The 16,270-nt window shown below is 49.0% G+C and overlaps 1 pseudogene; it reads left to right on the top strand.

Annotated features, from left to right (window-relative positions):
• The first annotated feature begins 4,246 nt into the window (after positions 1 to 4,246).
• On the top strand, positions 4,247 to 15,136 carry LOC123829982 (annotated as a pseudogene).
• The last annotated feature ends 1,134 nt before the right edge of the window (positions 15,137 to 16,270 follow it).

The following is a 16,270-nucleotide window of genomic DNA, read 5'->3' as shown; positions in this document are numbered from 1 at the left end:
CTTCAGTGGGAAAAGGGCCACACACACATTCACCACTTGTGATGAGATTTTTTATCTCCCCAAACCTCTAAGACACAGGGAGTAAGGTAAGAGGGTCGACAAGCTCTTGCTAGAAAGTCTTACTGTCTAAAGCTGAGGTGATTGTGCTGAAGCTCTCTTCCTAAACCCAGTTTTGGAAACTAAATCTCTCAGGAATAAATGAGATGTCAATCCTGAGTAATTTCCCAGTCTCCCCTTTCTTAACAGCCTGTTTAAAATCAACGTGCCAAGTATAAAATGTTGGCCCTCTTCATGACCGCCTCTGAAACTTTACATAAAAGTTTTATAGCAACAAGCTACATTAGTACATTGTTCCATACTTCATTGACATAATCCTTCAGTTATGAGAATAAGTTACTTCAGTTAGATTGTTAAATCTTACTTAAGTAAATGGTTACGAACATGTACTCCACAAATTCACCTGCTATTAAATATCTGACTGTTTGCTTAAGTGGTGGAGAAATGATCCTTCCTCCAGCCTCAAGGATCTTTGGGCTGGTCTAATAATCCAACAGGTATAAAACAGATTAGCAAATGAAACAACCTATTTTGAGATATGCACAGGCATGGGAGCCTAACTCACATGAGAGAGTCAGGAACCCCACGTGCAGAACAGCATTAGACATAGAACGGAAACGTGGGCACATACAATGTACTGAGGCTGTGATGGCGCGAGGCTCAGAGGGGCTTCAAAGTGACCTTGCAAAATGATGCGAGCAGATGCTATGAAAAAGGTGCTGTTCCCAAGATGTCCACAAGGCGGCGACAAAAGTAGCATTTCCTGCTGGCCTCAACTCAGATGCTACTCCAAAAATGCTCACTAGATGGCGGTGTGTAATAGAGTGTAAAAAGGGGGTCCTGACAAGTCAGTCCTGGGTCCTCTGACTGCTGGGAGAAGTACTATTTCCTAAGAGAGGATGAAGCCCCATAACAGGAGCTCTGGGTCCTCACCAGAGAGCATAAGAGGTGGTGTCAAGTCAGCTCTGGGTCTTATAAGCAAGGAGAGGGGTCCCACCTGAGAGTGTAAGGGTCCTGTGACCTCAGGCCTGGGCCACTTGAGTGTGGAGAGGACTACAGGAGAGACGGGAGTGTCCTGTCACTGCACACCTGTGTCCTGTGAGGGTTGAGAAAGGCCCGTCCCTGTGAAATGCAAGTGTCCTGACCCTTCACCTTTGATCCTGGTGATTGTGGGGAGGGGTCTGACTTGAGAGAGCAGGGGTCCTGTCACTTCAGCTGTGGGTCCTGGGAGCCTGAAGACAGCCCTCCTCCAAGAGCACAGGGCTCGGCCACATCAACCCTGTGACTTCGGGGAACATCCCCACCTGTGGGTGTGACGGGTCCTGTCCCATCGCCTGTGTGCTGTGGGTGCGGGAACAGGGGCTTTGCAGAGAGAGCTGGGGGTGTTGTCACTTCAGCCCTGGGTCCCAGAATTGCAGGAAGAAAACCTCGCCAGGAAGAGGAAGCTGTGGTTCCCAGTCAGCACTGGCTGCTGTGAGCAGGAGGAGAGGCCCCACCCGAGAGGACACCTGGTCTTCTGACATCAGCCAGGGTCCCAGAGAGTGTGGGGGGGTCCAACATGGGATAGTCTGGGGGTGCTGTCTCATCACCTTGGGGTCCTGTGAATGTGGGGTGGGCCCCTCACTGAGAAAGTAGGGGGCCCTGCCATCTGAACTCTGGGTCCTGAGTGTGTGGGAAGGTGCCTCTCCCAGCAAGGAGTGGGGTCCTGTCACAGTGAAGAGGGCCCCGACCTGGGAAAGACAGGCGTCCTGCATGACAGCCGAGACCCGTGGACATGGGAAGGGCTCCCACCTGACAGAGTAGGGAGCCCGTCACACAGGCTCTGTCCCCTGTGCGTCTAGAAAACTGTCCCACCAGGCAGAAGAGCGGTTCCTGTCCCCTTGGCTCTGGGGCCCCCAAGTGTGTGCAGGGTCCCTTCCCAGGGAGCGCAGGGGGTCCTGTCACATCGGCTCTGGATGCTGTGACATGGGGGGCCAGGGTCACACTGGAGACAGTAGAGGGCACGGCAGCTGCAGCTTTTGCTCCTGTGGCTGTAAGAAGGTGTCGGTCCTACCAGAGAGTGAGGAGCTGTGTTGCTTCAGCACAGGGTCTTATCGGTAGGGCCTGGGGTCCCTCCTAAGAGAACAGCAAGGCCTGTGACACCAGGTCTGGGCCCTGTGCGTGACTGGGGAGCCCACTTGGAAGAGTGGGGTCCTGTGGTCACAGCTTGCATCCTCCGAGTGCTGGGGGGTCTCATCAGAGAGAACAGGGGTGGTGTCACATCCCCTCCAGTTAAGGGGGTTCAGGGAGCGTGGGGCGGGGTTTCACCCAGAGAGAGCAGCGGTCCCATGACATCAGCTCGGGGCCTATGAGTATGCAAAGGGGCCCGGCTGCCAGAGTAAGGGGTCGAGTCACTTCAGCTCTGGGTTCTGTGGTTATGGACAGGGGTCCCTCTCTGGGAGAACAGGGGTCTTGTCAAATTAGTTTGGGGAAAGGTCTCCCCAGCGGCAGTAGTGGGCCCTGTCATGTGAGCTTTGGGTCCAACCACGATGGGCATGTAAGACCTGCTGAGCTGGGGATGGGGTGAGGTGCCCTGGAGATTCCAAGCGTCCTCGAAAAACGGTCCAAGCAGCTGCTGAGTAAATAGGTGCCATCCCCAGGATGTGCACTAGATGGCAGCAGAGCAGAGCATTTCCAGGCAGTGGGCGGCTGAGAGCCAGCAGGTCCACTCTGCCAGCACAGAGGGACCTGTCCCATCAGCTCTGGGTTCTCTGAATGTGAGGAGGGGTCTCACCGGAGAGAATATGAAGCCCTGACACCACCTCGTATCTGAGCCCTGTGATTGGGGGGAGGGGCTCCCCCCTGAGAGAGCAGGGGTCCTGTCACATCGGTTCATGGGACTGTGTAGAGGGGATAAGCCTGAGAGATTGGGGGGTGCCGGGATGTCAGTGCTGAGTCCTGTGAGTGAGAGTGGGGGATCCAGTTACTGCTGCTCTGAGTCCTGTTAAAGAAGAAGAAAAACAAGAGCAGGGTGCACCTGCAGGGAGAAAATAACAACGACCATTCATCAGTGCCCTATAGCCATAACAGCACTGTAAAAAAAGGGCCCACTCCCACCCTCTGTCCCGAATAGAAAGCATGGGCACTCACACACAGGCCTGACTCTGGTCCTGATCCCCACAGTTACTGCCCTCGCGACAGCTGAGTAAATCTTATTCTCATTTTAAAAAGAAAACAGAATCAATTTGACTCATAGATTCCGCAAATCTAATCTGTATAAACATATGAAGTATAAGATGTGGTCCATAACTGCTGCTCATCTTATTCTACATAGAACCACATGCAGGGTAGGGCAGCAGTAGGTTTGTATGGGAAATTGTACAATGATTCATAAATAATGCAAGAATAAACTCTCTGTTTTGAACACTCACAACTGTAAACCTACATTTTCCCCACCCTGTATGTTCATGACAGTGAATTTCATCACTTAATAAACATTGACTAATTATTGTGAGCAGATCATTCTACATAGTTCTTATATGTTCTATTGATAATATAAAGTCCAAATTCTTTGTCAGGAGCCAACTGGCCAACCTGAATAAATTAGCGTTAAGTTGGGGTCCCTTTCACCCCAAGGAAGGACGTTGTTATTCAGAAGAATGTAACTACCATGTTTTCCAGGGCCTTGGCAAAACCCCGGATGTGTGGCCTTCAGGCCAGCCATCTGTGATTTCATGTTGCTGGAGCCATCCTTGTATGACTCTGGGGGGTGCATCTTTCTATAAGTTTGCTGTGGCTGAACCGATAAAACAGGTGTATGCAGATTTCTGCAGAAGTTATGATTCCATGAAAGATTTTGAGATGAGGAAGGCTGGTGTCTTCCTGAGTGCACCGTGGTCTTCGAATGTAAAGAACTTCTGTGGGTTGACTTCCATGGAAGTAAGTCGTATTGCACTTCCACGGTTTCTCTCTGGCTGAGTTGCTGGGAAGTCAGTGTCTGCTGGGAGGCACCAGTACATCTTCCTGGGGGGGCCTGTGGTTGACACTTTTTCCTGTAATTGATCCCAGGGTGGTGCTACGTGGGAGCACTCCCTCTCACCCGCCAACTCCACTTTGGTGAGGTTCCCCTTTATGCAATTTCACAGTAATAATTACAGTTAGTTGGCTTATTTCTGACCCATGGAAATGAAGTTATCTTTCTGTGCTCAAAATGAGGTGAGGGCCCGAAACTCTATTTCTGTTTTTTTTCCTGTGAAAGCCAGTGGCAGCTACACTGACCCTGAACCCCCGTCCTCAGATTAGGTGCCTTATATTTGTGCAAAATACTTGTAGGTTTTCTCAAGGTGTTTTGTTTGTTTTCATTTCTGTTTGCTTATATCTTGTCTTCTTATTTCTGAAGCCTTTGTAGACCTGACAAAGCTACTTCAACAAACCTATTACTCGTATCACCACTTCTCCCCATGGCTTTTCTGGTATACTTATTACTCCATGTGTTCAGTCTTTGAGCCCTCTGGGACTTCTTTTGTGTCTAGGAATTGTGTGGTCAGGATTTACTGACAACAGTTTCCCAGAATGCAGTGCAGTCTTGACCGCGCCCTCACTGGTTATGCAGCTGTTTTTGAAAGTGGGTTTCACAAGGGAGGGCGTGGAGGGGTCTAGACGAAAGTTGGGGATCCCGACTACAGTCTGGTGCAACAAAGACACTTTGTCAGGCGGCAGGAGGGCCACATCCACCCTAAAGACCTGCCCGGGCTCGGAGCTCCCAGCTCCCGCGGGTCGGGTCCCTCACCAGCCGCTGGAAAACTAGCCACGGAAACCGCCAAGGTGGTCCTCGCTGCAGGCAGTGTGACTGGCGCTCGGGAGACGCAGAGCAGCCAATCCCCGCGGGTGGGGCGGGTCTTCCGCTGGCCAGTCCCGAACCGACGGGGCTCAGCCCCACCCCCACACCCGTCCCGCCCTTTCAGCTTCTTCTGGCCGCCCATTGGCGGGCAGGGGCACTGGGATCGCAGCTCTGATTGGCGGGGTTGCTCCCACGCGGCTATCCCGGCAGGAACCTCGCCTCCGGCACCCTCACTCCTGCCGAGGGCGGGAAGCCCAGGAACCGACAGAGGACCTGGGGGACGGACCGGTAAGCGGGGAGCCCTGCCCTGTGGAACCCTCAGCCCGAGACCTCCCAAACCAGCCAGAGAGACCCCAGATGCCCTCATCCCGAGGGGCCCAAACCCCTTCAGCACTGAGGGGCGCGTCCACTAACCCGGAGGACCCCACGTCTCCTGACCCCCAACGCTCAGACCCCCAAACAGCCTGGGAACCCCAGTTCCCCTCAGCTCGGGGCGCCCTTCCTGCAGCTCGCCCACCCGGAAAGACCAAATCTCCCCAAACTCAGAGACCCCGAATGCCGTCGTCCTGGAAACCGACTCAGTGGAGGGGACCCGGACGCCCCTCGTGAGACGCCCCGACTCCCCTCAGCCGCGGCGGTCTGACCCTCTCCCCCGGGACGCTGAGTGTCCTCCGCCCGGAAGACGCAGATGGAGTCCTGAGGGACCCCGGGCCTCTCAGCCCGAGAGACGGCGGAGTGCCGGACACTGCGCCTGCGCCTCGCGCGGGCTTCTCCAGATCCCCGGGCCGCCTCCCGGCCCTTCCCCGGGAGAAGCGCGGTTCCTGCGCCGCCACAGGCCCGCCCGGCCCACGGGGCCCCTCAGACGCCCGGCCGGGTCGGCGGAGCCCGCGCTGAGGTGGCACGTGGGGGAGAGGGGGCGGGGCTACAGCGCCCCCCGGCGGGTCTGCGGCTGCGCGGCCCCGCCCTGTCCAGCCCCTCTTCCGCCAGGGCCGGAGTCCCCCTCTCTGGGCGTCCTGCCATCGGGGAGAAAGGCCGGCACTGGAGTGTGAAGTGGAACTCGGACGCGCTCACCAGCCCAGGTAGCACAGGCGGCCGGCCGGGCCGGAGGAGCCTGGAGACCCGGCAGGCGCTGGGCGGGCTCCGACTCTGGCGGCCCCGTGCACCTGCAGCTCCCTCCCGCATGGACACCGGTGGGGGGAGTTTGTTCCTTTGTGTCAGAGCGGGGCTGGCGCTGACGAGGGTGCGGGTATCACGGCAACTCGTTTCACTCTCCCATCGGAGCCAGTCCCACGGGCTTCCTGGGCTTGTTCCTCCTGCACGCTCTCTGCTTCAGGACAGAGGTTTTGTCTCTTCCCAGGTCTCAGGGCCCACGACCGGCTTTCCTGTGTCACCGCCGCAGGCAGGCGGCCCACCGAGCTCCAGGAGGAGGACGACCCTGAGGACTCCGATGAAGAACGGGCTCCGAGGCAGCAAGGTGAGCGGCGGGAGGAGCCAGCGCTGCCCTCCCGACTCGGACCTGGTTTGGGTCGGGCGGCATCTCAGGACGTCACCAGGGAACAGGTTTGCTGGTGCAGCGAACGAGCAAGATGCACAACAGTGTGTCGTACAGTGAGGGGCTGTCCCAATAAACTTTCACGTGGGCAACGTAATCGTCTATATTTATAGACGCATTAGTAAGCAGTAAATGTGTAAGAACATAAAGTGAGCGAGAAATAACTAATTCAGAAGGGTCGTCATCGCAAGAGAGGGAGGCGGGTCTGGCCGGTGAGGAGGGTCCCCACACCTGGCTGATGGCCTGCATGGAGACGGAGGGGGAACAGTATTAACCGTGCTGATTTCGGGAGCTGGGGGGAGGGCCAGGGTTGGGAGGGGTTGATCACCGTATGATTTCCTGATGTCGGTCGTGGTGCCGTTCTATCCAGTATCTGTCCAGTATCGTGAGTGTTCGGTGGGTGGGGTCCGTCCACTTTCATGGGTCTGGGCTTGAAACACAGCTGAAGACAAGATGTGATCTTTAACGAGACTGGAATTCCCTTTCTGGGGTCGACAGACTGTGGATGCTGACCAGAGTCTAATGACACAGGAAGGGCGTGGATGGCCAGTATGTGCACAGTGGGGAGGATACCAGAGAAAGGCCAGGTGATCCCGGTGCCCTTATCCCAGACAAGGCCAGTGTGAATGAAGAAAACAGGACGGAGAAAGGGTTATGTTGAAGATGTGGAGTTTCTGTGCAGTTAGTTTTACTACTTTTTTGTCAGGAGAGGACAATTTATTTTTTAATAAATGTAACAGATGCTTTGTGAACAAAGGGTGAAGCATAGATGACACTTTGTCTATTTTTTTTATCATTCTAATGAAATTAGTGGATGGCCCCAATAGAAGCCTAGGCCTTAATGAACAACAGAAAACATTTTCCAATCATCCTGGGATTGTTCTTGGACTACTCTCATTCAGAATTCTGTGTCCCTAATAAAAATCTCCAGGTTTTGGAAACATTTACCAACCAAAACACTGATTTCTCATCATTTTTCAGTGAAACCTTCCTGGGTGGCCTGCAGAAGGGAACACAGTAAACACCAGAAGGTGAGTATTTCCCAAATCCTGTTGACAGCAAAATTTTCCTCATGGATAGAAAGGCAGGTAAGAGCAGGGAAATGCAGAAAGTATCCTAGGAACTGATGCCTTCCTTTCCTGGCCTCTTCAACACACTGTCTGACATTATCATCCTTCCTTAAAGATTTTATTTATTGACTTTTTAGAGAGGGGGAAAGGAGGGAGAGAGGGAGAGAAACATGAATAGGTTTCCTCTCCCACATCTCCAAGTGGGGGACCTGGTCCACAGCCTAGGCATGTGCCCTGACCGGGAATGGAACTGGTGACCTTTCAGTCTGCAGGCTCAGTCCACTGAGCCACACCAGCCAGGGCTCATCATCATTTTAATAGTTAACTATAGCAGCAATAGTAACTACCATTTGTTTCATTTTCACAATGTTTCAGACTTTAAGAGTTCTGTGTGAATAAACTCACTTAAACATTACATCAAGCCGATGAGGTATGTACTATAACTCACCATTTATGATGAGGGAAGGGAGCTTTCAGAGATATAGAAATGTTTGATTACATGTCTAAATCACAGTATGTGTGATAGTGCAACCTAACCCATAGTTGCTTCTCTAAACCACTTACGAACTCATTAAAACTTTCATGGTTTTACCCTGGACACCGTGACTCAGTTGGGTGTCATCCTGCAAAGCAAAAAGATCACCAGTTTGATTCCTGGTCAAGGCCCATGCCTGGGTTGTGGGCCAGGTTCCCAGTTGGGGTGTGTGTGAGAGGCAGGTGATCAATGTTTCTCACATTGATGTTTCCCTCCCTCTCTTTCTCCCTCCCTTGCTCTCTGTCTCTCAAGAAAATATACAAAATGTTTTTTTATTAGAAAAATAAACTTTCATAGTTTCTAAAGTTTACATTGTCTTATCCATGTGTTATTATATCATTCATCTGACTGACAGTTTCAACCAAATTTCTTCTCTGCTGTGCTGAAGTGAGAGATGCACTAAGACCCGCCGACTAAGGAAAGCATACATTGTGTAGTCAGTTTGTACAGTGAATGGTCCCAGGTGAAGAAGAATGTAAAATGTCCAGAATCACAGCCTCCCACTCTAATCAAAGAAAGTATCTCCCACCCCTGAGGAGCTTCAGGTTTGATGATTGAGAAATAACAAATAATAAAATGACTTAAGGACTTCATATAGGTTACACACTCTTTAATAGAAACTCATCCGTCTGGAACTGATTTCAAATGCCGTTTCTTGTAAGGTGAAGTAACAGCTTCCTTCTCTGAGTTCCAAGGAGGCTGCTCTAATGCTGTTTAGAATCATTTGTTCATCCTGCCTACCTCTGTGTTGTGAGCTCCTTGAAAGGCTGGTCCATACCTGAGTCTTCTCAGAAGTCACAGGCTCAGATCAGGGCTCCTGAGAGGGACTCCGAATGTTTGCTGGATGAATGATTTCACAATTACAAATTAAACTAGATGATCAATGAACACTGAAGGTAATTTCTGTGAGATTTGAAATATGGAGAAAGCTGAGGGGTAGATTAATAGCGGGACTGTAATCACATTCATACTGTATTACATAATTCACAGAACACTTTGTTGAACATTATTTAATTGCACATTCACTAGAACATTGAAAATTAGCATGTTATAGATCATGGAACTTAAGACAACTACCTACTGGTACAGCCTAATTCAAACAATTCGTAGGAACCAGCTAATCTAAGTACAAATATGCTTTCTAAGGTATTTCAAATTTTATCACCATTTTATTTATTATCTAGATATGTTTCTGCCAACTATTTCTTTATTCTCTTCCAAATATCCTTCACTCTCAATATTATAGACACAGTTGAAAGAAGGAGCCATAAGGCATGAGTTCTAATCTTGGATTCATTGCCCACATTGGCCCTATCCCCTCTAATATTCATACTCCCTAGGTATCTGTCTCCAAGGGTTGAAGTATTAAAGACATGCATATAAAATGTATCATAGGCCTTAAAAATTTAAATACATGTTGTCTCTCAATATGTGGCTCTTATATTGAAGGCAACATCCAGGGTGCCATTAAGCAATGAATATAGTTTGAAGGAATTGTCAGGAACAACAAATTTGAGGACTGCAAGTGACTCAGAGCATGCCCAGAAACCAGTGTCCTCTCCTGGAGAAGCATGTGCCTTTGGAAAGCACACTAGATGAAAATCAGGTTAAGAGAAAAAAAATTTGGAAACTTTAGTTCCTCTAAGTCCTGTGGAAGGGCTGATAAGTATGACCCAGGTATGTGGAGCAGACTTTGGATAGGCCTGGATTTAAGCTGGGCTAAGCTCAGGCTGAACTTAGCAGTGGAGCTTTGGGCAAATCCTATAAATTCTCTGAGTTCCTGAATGCTAATGTGTAAAGTGAAGATAAGGATACTTCACTCATACCTCGCTTGAAAACATTAAATTAAATTTAAAACAATTGACACATGCAACTGGTCCAATAAATCCATCTGTGATAATAGCAACCACACTTTATTGGTGTTGTGTGCCCAGGCCTTTACTCAATGCCTAACATATAAAGTGCACTCAATAAACATGTTATGAATGATTAAAGGGTGGCAAGTAAACCTGGTAAGGGAAGATCTAGAATCTAAAATTCAATCAGTCATTTGTAGTTGCTGTGGAGTCTAAGCTTCTGAACCAATAGTTAACGGAGTAAAATATCAGAGTACGCAAAAGGACAAGTAATAATTTGATGGGAGGAGATTGTGTTATCTAACAAAATGGGAACTAACAATTTAGATCCCACCAACCTCAGCTCACCTGCCCTTCTCCAACTTAGAACTCAGGAGAAGGGAAATGGACGGGAAGACGTACAGCCTACGAGAAAGAAAGGGCCGTGTGTACCAAGAGGTCAACGAGCTCCAGGATGATGACTACCTTTGTAAGTGACCCTCACTAAGAAGCATGTTATGATACAATAATTTCATCTGGTCCTTTGGTCCCCAAATCATTCCATTCCTCTAGTGACAAAAAGTACAGGATTGAGTCTCAATGATGTCAGTGTCGGACTTTCTCTGAAGCTCTTTGTGTCCAGGAACATGTGCTATACCTTCCCTAACCCCTGTTGCTCTCACCTCCAGATTGTGACAAGTGTCAGAACTTCTTCATCGACAGCTGTGCTGTACATGGGCCCCCTACATTTGTAAAGGACAGTGCAGTGGACAAGGGGCATCCCCACTGCTCAGCCCTCACCCTGCCCCCTGGGTTGAGAATCGGGCCATCGGGCATCCCTGAGGCTGGTCTTGGAGTATGGAATGAGGCAGCTGATTTGCCTGAGGGTCTGCACTTTGGCCCTTATGAAGGACACATCACAGAAGACGAAGAGGCAGCCAAGAGCAGATACTCCTGGCTGGTGAGAACTATTTGCCTCTTCCACTGTCCTCTGGCTTCCCACATGCCTTCTGAGGCCTGGAGGGACCTCACCTCCCACATGCTAGACATGGAGGGGACAGTATGATTAGCTCTGTGTACTGACTGGACTTTACATGAACACAGAGCTCCTGTTTAAGGATCAGAAGGTAAGTGGGAGCAAAGTGGTGCAGATACAAGGGAGTGGCTCCTCCCTTGTGGGGCTCCCACTCTGATTGGACAGGTAGACTCGGATGCGTAGAGGAGAACTAAGAAAAATATCATGTGGTCACACCTGACAGTTGAATCCCCATGCAAGCTGGAAGAGCTTTGATGACAGTGGAATAAAATAATTCTTCTGACTCTTACCTCCCCACACAAAAACTAAAAGGTCTTTACCTTCTGTTTTGAAATGCAGATCGCCAAAGGGAGAAACTGCTATGAGTATGTGGATGGAAAGGACAGATCCTGGGCCAACTGGATGAGGTGAGGTCAGCAGGTCTCTGGGGGCCAGAGGGGACTCTCATCCCCCACAAGCCCATATATCTTTCCCTCTCGTCATGCCTCCGTCAGTGGTCTCCCTTCATCCTTATTTTCTCTTTTTCTCCATACAGTGTTCTTTCATTTCAGGGGACATTTAGGAAAAAACTATAGCATATGTCCTCAAAATATAAAGCTCTACTAGAAACAACTTTGGCTCTGGGATGGACCTTGAAGAGCCTAGATTCACCATGGACACTGGATTACACTTTAATTTATCAAATCAACATTAATTAAGCTGGAATACTTACTGTATTCCAGCTTAGATGCAGGAATACATTACTTAAACAGATCACACAACCATGTCCTTATGAAGGACTTCTTGCAGACAGACATAAAAAAAAACGCTTTTAGAAGCATTTAACTATAATTTCTATAATTTCCAAGAGGTGCACAGTGTCCAGATACCACAAAGCAAGGATGGCCTAAACCTGTGAGGGCAGCAAAGCATCCCAGCCTCACTTCTAATTAGAACTGGGCTCTGAGGCCTGCAGAGAAATGGTCATGGGCCCCTTTCCTGAGAGGGGCTCTCTTTTATCAGGGATAACAGAATGTGGATCAACTACTATTGTTCTGTTTTATTTTACTAAGTAAAAAAGGACCTTCAATTTTCTATGGTAACCTTGGGCCAGGCAAGTGAATGGTACCCTAAATAAAGTGTATGGGGGTTGGACAAAGGACTCTCAAGAGAAAATAGATGTTGGCTGAGTACTGGATAATTAGTGAGCTAATTTAGAAGCAGAGCCCTAGATCAAGCACCAGGCTCTGTGGTGTGAGACAACTCAATTTAGAGTTTGTAGAAACCAGAGATCACTAAATATTATGGCCAATCAGGGTGGAGGTTAAGTCTACACTGTGTTTTAGAAAATGGTATTAGGCAGCATTTGCACTGCAAGCAGGACTTGGAGATAAGAATTCACGTGACATGCTGACAGACACTCAGACACTGAACACAGATTCCCCAGGAGCATGAGGGGCAGTGGGCAATACCAGAGCCTAATGGGCCTTAAGAATCAGTGAGGAGCTGGACGTGGATGTAACAGGTAGTGGGAACTCATCACTGTGGTTTTCTTTCCCTTCCTCTGCCTCAATCCCAGGTATGTGAACTGTGCCCGGGATGATGAAGAACAGAACCTGGTGGCCTTTCAATACCATGGGCAGATTTTCTACCGAACCTGCCGGGTCGTCAGGCCAGGCTGTGAGCTGCTGGTCTGGTGCGGGGGATGAGTATGGCCAGGAGCTGGGCAGCAAGTGGGGCAGCAAGTGGAAGAGAGAGATCGAGTCCGGGAGAGGTGGGCACCACTGTTCTACAAAACAGAAAGAAAAGAGAGAATTCTCCATAGAAATATTCATGATCCAACTCTTAAGTAGAGTAAAATCCACTCTAAAGTCAGTCAAGTTTCAACTCAGATGCTTCAGAAATTCACAATTCATTCATATGCCTTTGACTCTTAGGCAAAATTTTTATATTATTTTTAAAATATTTCATGAACAAAATACACAACTGCATATAGTACTAAAAGACTGAAGGGCAAAAAAAAGTTTTTAAGTACTAACCAGTTCTCTCACCAAGGCAGTTTTTCTGACACTTTTATAGCTGTTTCTTTTTACTTTTCCTCCATACTTCTAAATAAAACATTTTTTGTTTATAGGCATTCATTATTTTTTAAAGATTTTATCCTGGCTGGTGTTGCTCAGAGTATTGAGCACCAGCCTGTGAACCAAAGGATTACCAGTTTGATTCCTAGTTGGGGGCACATGCCTGGGTTTTGGGCCAGGTCCCCAGTAGGGGGGGCATGTGAGAGGCAACCACACATTGATGTTTCTCTCCCTCTCCCACCCTCCCTTCCCCCTTTTCTGAAAAAGAAATAAATACATAAATCAAATCTTTTTAAACAAGCTTTTATTTATTTTTTACAGAGAGTGGAAAGGTGGGAGAAAGAAAAACCAATGTGCAAGGGAAAGATTAATTGGTTGTCTGTGGCATGCCCCCCAACCCTGGCATGTGCCCTGACAGAATGGAACTTGTAACCTTTCAGTTTTCAGACAACACCCAAAGCACCAAGGCACACCATTCAGGCAGGGCACATTTGTTCACCATTTCAGTGAATTGTCAGGTGAGATCCTACTCTGAGGCGCACACGGTCCTGGGACCTGGAAATACAGATTAACATGAGGGTGAGAATCACTGTTTCTTTGAGGAGCTGACCAATAAAGGAGGGAAACCCAGGCACACGTGCTTGCATGTGCATAACACCACACAGTGGTTAGTGCTTTGGAGAAAACTAATCCAAGACAAGTGCCAAGGGATCAGTGTGAGGGGAGGTAAGGTGTGGCACGTGGTCCAGGAAGGGCTCCCTCAGGAGAGAACATTTATAAAAAATACCTGCAGGCAGAGGGAGCAGCTACTGCAGGGAAGAAAAACAGTAAGGCATTGAATTGGCTGAGGGTCATTCAGGTCTCATCTCGGCCTAGAGGGTAAGAACAGAGATCAGACAGATGCTTAAGAGCCCAAGAATGCAGTGCTGATGACCAGAGTTGAGACACTGGGCACTTTTCTGAGTGCAAGTGTGCAGTCGTCAGCTGCAGAGTGGTGTGTTCTCTGTTCTGATCATGCTTTGTTAATTTTTAGAAAATAAATGCCAGTGGGGAATCCCCTCAGAGATTATTTCCTCTCCAAGTGAGAGCACATGGTGGATTGGCCAGAGAGCAACAGGAGTCAGGCATGTAAGACATGTGGTTGGAGAAATATTTTTTAAACAGGACTTACCAGGATATTTGAAATGGACTAACACTGAATGAAATGAAGCACAAATATTTGGTGTGAGGCTTGAGGAATGACTTCCTTTTTAAGATTTTATTTATTTTTAGAGAGGAAGAGGAAGAAAGACAGGGAAACATCAATGCATGGTTGCCTCTCACATGCCCCCTGCTACTACTGAGGACCTGACCCACAACCCAGGCACATGCCCTGACTGGGAATCTAACCAGTGAGCCCTTGCTTCACGAGCAGGCACTCAATCCACTGAGTCACACAAGCAAGAGCAGGAAAGATACTATTTTATAGTTTTGAAAAACTGAAAGAGATCCAATTCCTAGTTTTATTTAATATGACGTAGAGGGTACCTGTAGAGGGGAAAGGTCACTGCCGTTCAGGGAGTGAAATTGCCTCTCCTGCTACTCGAAAGTTCTCAGTCTGAGCAATGTTAGCAAAGACCCTTCATGTAGGCTTTCTGGAATTCTGAAGAAGGTGCACTGCATAAAAATAAAAAAGAAAGAAAGACTGGGAGTGCACACTTTGTGGGAGACGGAGCTTGCGTTGTCACCACAATAAGAAGGATTCATGGGGCAGGTCTTACCAGGAGACAAGTCATATGGCCCAGGCATTCTCATCAACATCTGCCCTGACCCAAACCTTTCTCTTTCAGCAGAACCAAAGCCAGAGGTGCACCCATGTCCTTCCTGCTCTCTGGCCTTCTCCAGTCAGAAATTCCTCAGCCAACACGTGAAACTCAATCATCCCTCTCAGATTCTCCCGGGAACATCTGCAAGAAAACACCTCCAAGCAGAGGACCCCTGCCCAGAGGATGAGAATCAGCAGCAACAACATACTAGTACACACAGCTGGAATGATAAAGCTGAAGGTCAGGAAGTCAAAGAAAGGTCCAAACCTTTGCTTAAAAGGATCAGTCACAGGACATTCTCAAGACCCTTTTTCCAACCTTCCAAAGAACAAATGACAAGTTCTAGTGAGCATGAGAGGATGATGGAGGAAGAGCCCCGCAGAGGCCAGGAAGAGAGTCCAGAGGACACAGGGAAATTATTTGTGAAAGCTGGAATGTCAAAAATTTTTAAGAGTCCAGCACGGTGGGTGCTGGCAAGGCTTCAATGATGGATCACATCTCATCGCACACCAGAAGACAACCTCAGGAGAGAAGCCCTATATTTGCAGGGAGTGTGGGCGAGGCTTTACACGGAAGTCAAATCTCATCACACACCAGAGGACACACTCAGGGGAGAAGCCCTATGTCTGCAGAGAGTGCAGGCGAGGCTTTACATACAAGTCAGATCTCGTTAAACACCAGAGGACACACTCAAGAGAGAAGCCCTATGTTTGCAGGGAGTGTGGGCGAGGCTTTACATGCAAGTCAAATCTCATCACACACCAGAGGGCACACTCAGTGGAGAAGCCCTACGTTTGCAGGGAGTGTGGGCGAGGCTTTAAATGGAAGTCAAATCTTATCACACACCAGAGGACACACTCAGTGGAGAAGCCCTACGTTTGCAGGGAGTGTGGGCGAGGCTTTACACGGAAGTCAAATCTCATCACACACCAGAGGACACACTCAGGGGAGAAGCCCTATGTTTGCAGGGAGTGTGGGCGAGGCTTTGCACATAAGTCAGGTCTCAACAGACACCAGAGGACACACTCAGGGGAGAAGCCCTATATTTGCAGGGAGTGTGGGCGAGGCTTTACACGGAAGTCAAATCTCATCACACACCAGAGGACACACTCTGGGGAGAAGCCCTATGTTTGCAGGGAGTGTGGGCGAGGCTTTACAGACAAGTCAGATCTCGTCAAACACCAGAGGACACACTTAGGAGAGAAGCCCTATGTTTGCAGGGAGTGTGGGCGAGGCTTTACATGCAAGTCAAATCTCATCACACACCAGAGGACACACTCAGGGGAGAAGCCCTATGTTTGCAGGGAGTGTGGGCGAGGCTTTACATGGAAGTCAAATCTCATCACACACCAGAGGACACACTCAGGGGAGAAGCCCTATATTTGCAGGGAGTGTGGGCAAGGCTTTACACGGAAGTCAGGTCTCAACAGACACCAGAGGGGACACTCAGGGGAGAAGCCCTATATTTGCAGGAAGTGTGGGCGAGGCTTTACACGGAAGT

The sequence above is a fragment of the Phyllostomus hastatus genome, unplaced genomic scaffold, assembly GCF_019186645.2.
Source record: "Phyllostomus hastatus isolate PE091 unplaced genomic scaffold, TTU_PhHast_1.1 phas_scaffold_12, whole genome shotgun sequence".
NCBI lineage: Eukaryota > Metazoa > Chordata > Mammalia > Chiroptera > Phyllostomidae > Phyllostomus > Phyllostomus hastatus.
Note: the sequence above shows the minus strand (reverse complement) of the source record. Positions and strands in the feature narration are given on the sequence as shown.